Genomic DNA, 10415 nt, shown 5'->3' on the forward strand with positions numbered 1-10415 from the left:
GTTGTGGGAAAGCTTGTGGAAGGCTACACCGAAACAATTTACCCAAGTAAACAATTTTAAAGGCAATGCTGACCAAATTATAATGAGGTATGTAAGCTTCTGACCACTAGGGAATGTGCGATTGAAAGAATAAAGCGAATAAATAATCTATCTACTATTATGATCTGACATTTCACATTCTAAAAAGAAGTGGTTGATCCAACTGACCTAAGGACAGGGAATTACTTCACTAATTAAATGCAGGAGTTGTGAAAAAAACTGACTTTACAATTGTATTTGGCTGAGGGCTTATTAGTCAAACTTCCGACTTCAAAGTGTCGGTGGGGTGTGTTATAAACAATATCCAGCAAAAAAATAAATCGTCCCTGCACTGTCAACTGCTTTATTTCGAGCAAAGCTTAACATGTGTAAATTTTTACTCTGAACATAACAAGATCAACAAACTGAGACATCAAACTGAACAAGTTCCACAGATATGGATTAACAGAAAGGAAATATGTGTCTCGAACAAAGGCGGGAGGTCAAAATCAAATAAGTAACAGTCGGTATCTGGTTGGCCACCAGTGGCCATTTAAGATACTGGAAAGTGCATCTCCTCCTCATGACTGACCAGCATTTATGCCAGTTCTTGCTTGAATGTGCCCCTAGCCCTCACACCTCCGACTCATACACGGTCCCAATCAGCATCAAGGGATGAAGTCGGGCTCTTCGCTGGCCATGGGCACTGACATTTCGCATTCCTGTCTTGCAGGAAATCACGCACAGACAATGCAGCCGTATGCTGCAGGTGCATTGTCCAATGCTGCAGCAGAGGGCATGTCAGGATGAGCCTCCTCTGGGCGGAAGGGTACCAATTTGAGGAAGAGGATTGTACTTCCTGTAATGCACAGGTTCAGATTCAGTGCAATGTCAACAAGCTGCATTATCGATGATTGGCTGTGACACACCGCCCCAGACCATGAGGACCCTTCCACCTCCAAAAATCAATCCCGCTCCAGAAGTTACAGGGCCTCGGTGTGTAACGCTCATATCCTCTGCACGATACGCAATCTACCATCACCCCGGTACTAATAGGCAAACAGAGGGCCATTATTACAGCAACCTTCACTCCTGTGTCTCCAGTGGCATGTTGTGTTAGCTAATCTAAGTTTATCATTTTAAAAGCCTTATGATAATAGAAAAACGATTTGTGCAATTATGTTAGCTCAGCGAAAACCATTGTTGATCATAAAGAAGCAATAAAAACTCGGACTTTTTAGGACCGACTAATGTAACTTGTGCCTTTTGAATCAGTTTGTGCCGGGCTCCAACTCACTCTCACGTCTATTCTGGTCAACCCAGGTTTGCGCTGGTTCTGTTGAAAGAAGTAGTAACAGCGTTGTACGAGACTTCCAGTTTCTTCAATTTCCGCATGGAATTAGCCTAATTTCTCAGAACAAGAAATATCATACGAGTCTTTCAGAGAAAGTTAATTCGTATTTGCTGGCATTTTCGAGCCTGTAATCGACCAACCAACCAATTGCTTAAATGCTCCAGATACTCAACTAGTCTAGGAGAATACCAGTTTATTGCTTCTTTAATCAGAAACACAGCTTTCAAGCTGTCGCATACGTCAATTGCAAAAAGGTTCTCTACATGAATCAATAGCTGCGCTCTACCATTCTTCTCCCATCCTTGAAATAAGATTTTGAAAACTTGGAATTAGCTAACACAACGGCCATTGGAAACACATGCGTGCAGAGTTGATAATCGGCCTCTGTACTTCCTATGTAGATTATTTCATTAGAAATCAGCCGTTTCCAGCGTATACAAGTCATTACAACATTAACAATGTCGTACACTGTATTTCTGATAAATTTGATGTTATTTTTCATGGACAAAAAATGTCCTTTCCTTTCTTTCACCTTTCACCTTTCTTTCAAAACAAAAGGACATTTTCTAAGTGACCCCAAAACTATTTGAGACGTACGTGTCGTCTCATGTGTATATATATACATAACCACAGACTCAGGATACACAACAGTATTGGAACCGTACTCCATCATCCGCTCGGTCTTTATTTCTTTTTCTTTCTTTTTTTTTTTACATGGCTGAAATAATTAGTGAAGGCTATCAAACACTAATGAACAACAACACAACATCTTGGTCTTGTAGTCATCATCAAAAAGTGACACACCTCTACAACAAATCCCAAATATATATTTTTTACATTTTCTGTGAATTCTACTAGAACACGTTAGCCACGCTTTGTCTGTCCGAATGACAGCCTTTGCACCACACGTCTTGTCATCTTCACTTCGAACGGCTTCGCTACCCACTGATACAAATGCTTTTCCAACAGCTCAAATTGAAGTGACGTTCCCACACTATGCGAGGCACCCATTCGTTGGCTGCTTTCCTTCACTCTGCGGCCTCACAACTCCCATCCCCTAAACGCATACTCAACTCCACATTGGGATCATCTCACGAGGTCGCGGAGATTGTGGAGGCCAGGGTCATCGTGATTGCGAGCACCTCCATCACTCTCTTCTTGGTCAAATAGCCTTTACACAGCCCTGGAGGTGTGTATTGTCATTGTCCTGTTTGAAAAACAAAATGATGTCCCACTAAGCGCAAACCAGATGGGATGGCATATCGGCTCACCAACCGATTGCTTGTCGAGTAGGCATTCCTTCATGTACCCTCAGTGTGCCGAGACTTCTAAATACATCACCGACCAGTGCACCAGCAAAAGCAACCATCCACACCACCCTTCCATGCTTCCGGTGGGAACCACACATGCGAGATAATCCAATGCACCTACTCATAAATACACGGCCGGTTGACCAAACATCTCAAATTTGGGACTCAGACCCAATGGACAGATTTCCACCGGTCTCAAGTCATGCTCGTGTTTGCCTTGGCCCAACAAATCTCTTGCTTATTTGGGTACCTTTTCGGAAGAGTGGTCTCTGCAGCCAATTCGACCACGAAGGCCGATTCACACAACCCTCCTTCCTCCTGTAACAGTTGCAATGTGTTCTGTTACTTGAATCTGTGAAGCGTTTATTTGCTGCAATTTCGTGAGGCTGGTAACGCAAATTAACTTATATCTGCAGCAGAGTAATCTGGCGTCCTCCTTTCCATGATGGCGCGATCCCACCATGGGGCGTTTCCATCAAGCGCGACTGATGTTTTTGCAACGGCACTTGAGGCGAAGAAAGAAACGGTTCCAAAAGTTCTTAATTTTCCGTATTGACTGACGTTCATGGTTCTATAAATAATGATGGACTCGTCTTCTCTTCTCTTGCCTTAATGTTGAGCCTCTTGCCATAATATGGACTTGGTCTTTTACCAAATAGGGGGGGGCTAATTTTTCTTTCGTATCAGCCACTCCTGCCTTGGTCACATCACAGCTGATTGGCTCAAACTCATTTAGAAAGAAATAAATTCCACAAAAGGCACACCTGTTAATTGAAATGCATTCCAGATATGACTAGCCTCATGAAGCTGGATCTTTAGAGAAAGCCAAAGGTGGTGCAACAGCTAGTTATCAAGCCAGGAAGGGTAACTATTTGCAGAATCTCAGAATATATAATAAAACACTTGAGGCTCGCCGATAGCGCGGCAGGCCAGAGGTCACCACATGATGTCCATATGTGTTATTCATTCGGTTTTATGCTTCACTATTATTGTTAAAAAATAAAGAAAAACCGTGAATGAGGTAGTGTGGTCCAAATTATGACTGCAGGCGCAGTGTGTGGGTGTGTGCTAGGTTCAAAACAGCATGCAATTAATGAAAGTCTCAATTCTAATTGATGGGACATACATTTCCAAAACACTTTTTTAACTGGTGTAAATTCCTATAGCATCGAATGAAGACATAACGTACTCAGATATATTCTCTGACATCTTCCCCTGATGTCCTCGCTAGAGAACAGTGTGGCTCGGAGAACCCCAACGACGCTTCCGCTACCTGGTGGAGGAGCGCGTGCAGTGTTGCCAGACCGAAGGTGCGCTACACCCAGAAGGTGGACTACCTCATGCAGCTCCGCGGCCCCATCGGAGGCGCCTCCAACAGAGGTAAGATCCCACAGGCAGCTGGCCCAGCCATGAGAACCAGCAGCGGCTGCTGTCTCCCCCACAGCTATCCTCTTCAAAGGGTATGGATGCCAAAAGTGGGTTTGGAGTTTGTGTTTTTAAATGCCAAGACTGCAAATGTTTAGATGTGACTCTTGCTGAATTCCAAATTTTTGAAATAAGTTATTTCAAATGTCCAATATACAATACTAAACCCAATCATCTGGAATCCGACAACCGGAACAACATTTAGGAAGTAAATGCTGACGTGTGTGTGTTTGGGGTGTGTGTGTGTGACAGAGGAGCTGATAGCGGTATGGAGCCAAGCGAAACGAAGCAGAGGAGAACATGAGGCCCCTCCAGAGCCCGTGAGGGCCCGGATTCCCCTCACAGCGTGCCTGCAGGCCTTCACCGGAGCCAGAAAAAATACCCGACTTCTGGAGCTCGGAGCTGCAGGCAAATCAGCGTGGGAGTCAAAGTAAGCACAGCCCTGGTCTAAGGCCGGGAAGAAGATCGACATCCCAGCATTGTTGAATTTCCCGCAGTTTCAACAGTGTGATGTGGATCTATCTTTCATGACTTGCTTTTTGGATCCTGCACACCGAGTTATTTTGCACCAAAATATGTCTAATCCCCTAAGATGAAAAACAATGTTGGTAGGCTACATGATGAATTAACCGTCGGAAAAATGTACCATTTAACTTTTTTTAATACCCATACACAAACGACCAAAGATGAAGTTAAAGCTGATCTTGTACATTGAATGAAAATATAAACAAAATGTAAAATGTTTGGTCCCACGTTTATGAGCTGAAATAAAGATCACAGAAATGTTCCATATCACAAAAATATATTTTCTGTCAATTTTGTGCGCAACTTGTTTACGTCCCGTTACGTGAGCATTTCTTTTGCCAAAATATCATCCACCTGACAGGTGGTGGCATATCAAAAACGGAATAAACATCGGATCATTACAACAGGTGCACCTTGTGCTGGGGAAAATAAAAGTCCATTCTAAAATGTGCTGTTTGCCCACACAACACAATGCCACAGGTTTTGAGGGTGCTGGCAATTGTCATGCTAACTGCAGGAATGTCCACCAGAGCATTGCTACTATTTATTCTCTACATAAGCCGCATCCAACATCATTTTGAGAATTTAGCAGTACGTCCAACCAGGCCTCACAACCAGCAGACCACTTGTACGGTGGTCGTGTGGGCGAGCGGTTTGCTGATGTCAAGGTTGGTGAACAGTGTCCCATGGTAGAGGTGAAGTTGTGGTATTCGGCAGGCATAAAGTACGAACAACAAACACAATTGCGTTTATCGATGGCAATTTGAATGCACAGAATACCGTTGACGAGATCCAGAGGCCCATTGTTGTGCCATTCATCCGCCACCATCACCTCATGTTTCAGCATGATAATGTACGGTCCATGTCTCAGGATCTGTTACACAATTCCTGGATGCTGAAAAGTCCCAGTTCTTCCATGGCCTGCATACTCACCAGATATGTCACCCATTTGAGCATGTTTGGATGCTCTGGATCGACGTGTATGACAGTGTGTTCAGTTCCCGCCAATATCCAGCAACTTTGCACAGACATTGGAGAGGAGCGGACAACATTCCACAGGCCACAATCACAAAGCCTGATCCAACTTTTATCAAAGGAGATGTCTTGCTGCCATGAGGCAAATGGTGGTCACACCAGATACCGACTTGTTTTTTAGATATTAGCTTATATTTATATATAGTTTTAAGTACATTTAGCGACTGCTCATTATTTCCCAGAGATGCGTTAAATTGAAAGTTCATTACATACTTAATCCTGGTCCCCCCGTGGGAATGCAAAACCCACTAACCCATGCCGTCTGGCCAAAGCGCATGTCTTACCAACTGAAGCAACAGGACCTAGCGCCAACAATAGGATTGGGTCTGGGGCTAAACAAATTTGTCCATGCGTCTGAGGAAAGCAGGTTTAAATTACAAATTATGGGCTGTGTGTGTGGTAGTTGTTGATGTGTGTGTGTGTTGTGTGTGTGTGCGTGCGCGGCAACTCCACACATTTCCAGCACAACTGAACAAAAAAAAATAACTGGTTTAAAAAAAAAAAATCTGAATTGATTGTCCTGTTATCCTACAGAACGTTCAATGGCTTAAACAATTATTAGGCACAAGGGTGGCCCTAGGGAACAGAGATGAGCAGTCTTCATTTCAGTCTTAGGTTCCTTTAAGTTACCGGTGTGGCATGGTTTCTGCGTCCGCCGTGTTGGGCGTATGCGTGGGTGAAAGGGGCTTGAGCGAGTGCCCTGCCCTCAGGGTCAAAGATGGTCCCAATTGCGGGTCACAGCACCAGCTTCCGGTCTCGGTGGTCAGCACGGGCCTGAGCGTGGTGGACGGCAACCTCAGGTGTGTTGCATGCAGTTGTGACAGCTCGCGTCAAAGTGCGATGCCGGTCGTCATTGTACGTCGCATGTGGGGTGTAGCCAGATCTGGTGGCGTGCCAAACAAGGCTTAGACTCAATGTACTTCTGGGACTCATCCACTGTCCTTCATACAAGCTCTGGTTAGGCACATATCGCGCGGGTGGGAGAGGCGCTGGGAGGGCCTGGCTCTGGGGCAGGCAGGGCATCAAGGCAGGCCGTACAGGCCTGATCCACCCCTTAAAAAAAATACGTTTCTATGACCAACAGATGCATATGTATTCCCAGTCATGTGAAATCCGTAGTTAGGGCCTAATTAATTAATATCAATGTCTTATTTCCTTATGAACTGTAACTCCTTATTTAAATCTTAGAAATTGGTTGCATGTTGCGTTTATAATTTTGTTCAGTTTAAATAAGTGATCCATAATTCTTTTATAGTTTTTTTCTAAATTGTAGCCCTGTCTTTCCAGGACTTCCCGTTTCGCCTCCTTCCCAGAGTATCTGGTGGTGCAAATAAAGAAATTCACATTTGTGGTGGACTGGGTTCCAAAGAAAGTAGGTGAGTAAGAGAACTGATGTCTCTCCACAAATGTTTTGGCTTGTCTGGATCCATGATTCTCTAGTACCAAGAGGGATGCTGATTTCTGTTTTAACTTTGATATATGTCAACAAACATTGAAATCATATTAAGGGATAGAATGGTCTTTCATTGAAGGCCTATAAATGCATTCTATTTTTCAGATTTTCTCTTTATCCCTGGATAATTTTATTTAAGTCAGTATTGTAGATCCCCAGCAGAGGCAATGCCACACAGTGATTCACTTGAGGTCCACTGACAATGCATACATACAGTGCATTCGGAAAGTATTCAGAACACTTTACTTTTTCCACATTTTGTAGGTTCAGCCTTATTTTTATTTATTTATATATATATAAAAAAATCATCAAAATACACAGAATAACCCGTAATGACAAAGCATAACTGGTTTTAGAATTGTTTAGCAAATTTAATAAATAAGATATTCAGACTTTCTACTCAGTACTTTGTGAAGCACCTTTTGGCAGGCAATTACAGCCTTGAGTCTTCTTGGGTATGACACTATAAACTTGGTACCTGTTTTTGGGGAGTTTCTCCCATTCTTCTCTGCAGATCCTTCAAACTCTGTCAGGTTGGATGGGGAGCGTTGCTACACAGCTATTTTCAGGTCACTCTAGAGAAGTTCGATCAGGTTGAAGTTCGGGCTCTGGCTAGCTGAAGGACATTCAGAGACTCCTGTGTTGGCTGTGTGCTTAGGATCGTGTCCTGTTGTAATGTTGAACCTTGGCACCAGTCTGAGGTAGAGGTCGACAAATCTAAACAACGCCGATACGATTATTGGAGGACCAAAAAACGATACCGATTAATCAGCCGATTTTGTTATTTTTTATTTTTTTATATTATTTTTTATTTAAATGTATTTATTTGTAATAATGACAAATACAACAAATGGATCACTTATTTAAACTGAACAAAATTATAAAACGCAACATGCAACAATTTCTAAGATTTAAATAAGGAGTTACAGTTCATAAGGAAATAAGACAATTGATATTAATTAATTAGGCCCTAACTTACGGATTTCACATGACTGGGAATACATATGCATCTGTTGGTCATAGAAACGTATTTTTTTTTAAGGGTGTGGATCTAAAAACAAGTCGGTATCTGGTGTGACCACCATTTGCCTCATGCAGCAAGACATCTCCTTTGCATAAAGTTGGATCAGGCTGTTGATTGTGGCCTGTGGAATGTTGTCCCGCTCCTCTCCAATGTCTGTGCAAAGTTGCTGGATATTGGCGGGAACTAGAACACACTGTCATACACGTCAATCCAGAGCATCCCAAACATGCTCAAATGGGTGACATATCTGGTGAGTATGCAAGCCATGGAAGAACTGGGACATTTTCAGCATCCAGGAATTGTGTACAGATCCTTGAGACATGGGACCGTACATTATCATGCTGAAACATGAGGTGATGGTGGCGGATGAATGGCACAACAATGGGCCTCTGGATCTCGTCACGGTATRTCTGTGCATTCAAATTGCCATCGATTAAACGCAATTGTGTTTGTTGTTCGTACCTTATGCCTGCCCATACCACAACTCCACCTCTACCATGGGACACTGTTCACAACCTTGACATCAGCAAACCGCTCGCCCACACGACCCCGTACAAGTGGTCTGCTGTTGTGAGGCCGGTTGGACGTACTGCYAAATTCTCAAAAATGATGTTGGATGCGGCTTATGGTAGAGAAATAARTATGCAATRCTCTGGTGGACATTCCTGCAGTTAGCATGACAATTGCACGCACCCTCAAAACCTGTGGCATTGTGTTGTGTGGCAAAACKGCACATTTTAGAATGGACTTTTATTTTCCCCAGCACAAGGTGCACCTGTKTAATGATCCTGATGTTTAATCCGTTTTTTGATATGCCACACCTGTCAGGTGGATGGATTATTTTGGCAAAGGAGAAATGCTCACTAACWGGGACGTAAACAAAGTTGCGCACAAAATTTGACAGAAATAATATTTTTGTGTATATGGAACATTTCTGTGATCTTTTATTTCARCTCATTAAACGTGGGACCAACATTTTACATTTTGTTTATATTTTCATTCAATGTACAAGATCAGCTTTACATTCATCTTTGGTCGTTTGTGTATGGGTATTAAAAAAAAGTTAAATGGTACATTTTTCCKACGGTTAATTCATCATGTAGCCTACCAACATTGTTTTTTCATCTTAGGGGATTAGACATATTTTGGTGCAAAATAACTCGGGTGCAGGATCCAAAAAGCCAAGTCATGAAAGATAGATCCCCACACACTGTTGAAACTGCGGGAGAATTCAACAATGTGGGATGTCGATCTTTCTTCCCGGCCTTAGACCAGGGCCTTGCTTACTTGACTCCAGCTGATTTGGCCTGCAGCTCCGAGCTCCAGAAGTCGGGGACGTTTTCTGGCTCCGTGAAGGCCTGCAGGCACGCTGTGAAGGGGATCCGGGCCCTCACAGGCTCTGGAGGGGCTCTCATGTTCTCCTCTGCCCTCTATTTGGTAAAAGACCAAGTCCATATTATGGCAAGAACAGCTCAAATAAGCAAAGAGAAACGACAGTCCATCATTAATTTAAGACATGAACGTCAGTCAATACGGAAAATTAAGAACTTTGAACGTTTCTTCAAGTGCAGTTGCAAAAACCATCAAGCGCTATGATGAAACTGCCTCTGTGGACCGCCACAGGAAAGGAGGACCAGAATTACCTTCGCTGCAGAGTATAAGTTAATTTGCGTTACCAGCCTCAGAAATTGCAGCCCAAATAAATGCTTCACAGAATTAAGTAACAACACATCAACTGTTCAGAGGAGGTTGTGTGAATCAGGCCTTCGTGGTCGAATTGCTGCAAAGAAACCACTACTAAAGGAACCAATAAGAAGAGATTTGCTTGGGCCAAGAAACACGAGCAATGGACATTAGACCGGTGGAAATCTGTCCTTGGTCTGAGTCCAAATTTGAGATGTTTGGTTCCAACCGCCGTGTTTTATGTAGTGGGTGATGGATTATCTACGCATGTGTGGTTCCCACCGGAAGCATGGAAGAGGTGGTGTGATGGTGCTTTGCTGGTGACACTGTCGGTGATGTATTTAGAATTCTCGGCACACTTAATGAGGATGCCTACCACAGCAATCGCAGCGATATGCCATCCCATCTGGTTTGCGCTTAGTGGGACTATCATTTGTTTTTCAACAGGACAATGACCAAACACACCTCCAGGCTGTGTAAAGGCTATTGACCAAGAAGGAGAGTGATGGAGTGCTGCATCAGATGACCTGGCCTCCACAATCTCCCGACCTCAACCCAATTGAGATGGTTTGGGATGAGTGACCGCAG

At 43.4% G+C, this 10415-nt stretch overlaps 1 pseudogene; it reads right to left on the reverse strand.

Annotated features, from left to right (window-relative positions):
• LOC111975902 (ubiquitin carboxyl-terminal hydrolase 13-like) overlaps positions 1–10415 on the reverse strand; it is a 62458-nt pseudogene that overhangs the window by 18748 nt on the left and 33295 nt on the right.

The sequence above is a fragment of the Salvelinus sp. IW2-2015 genome, linkage group LG16 (assembly GCF_002910315.2).
Source record: "Salvelinus sp. IW2-2015 linkage group LG16, ASM291031v2, whole genome shotgun sequence".
NCBI classification, from domain to species: domain Eukaryota; kingdom Metazoa; phylum Chordata; class Actinopteri; order Salmoniformes; family Salmonidae; genus Salvelinus; species Salvelinus sp. IW2-2015.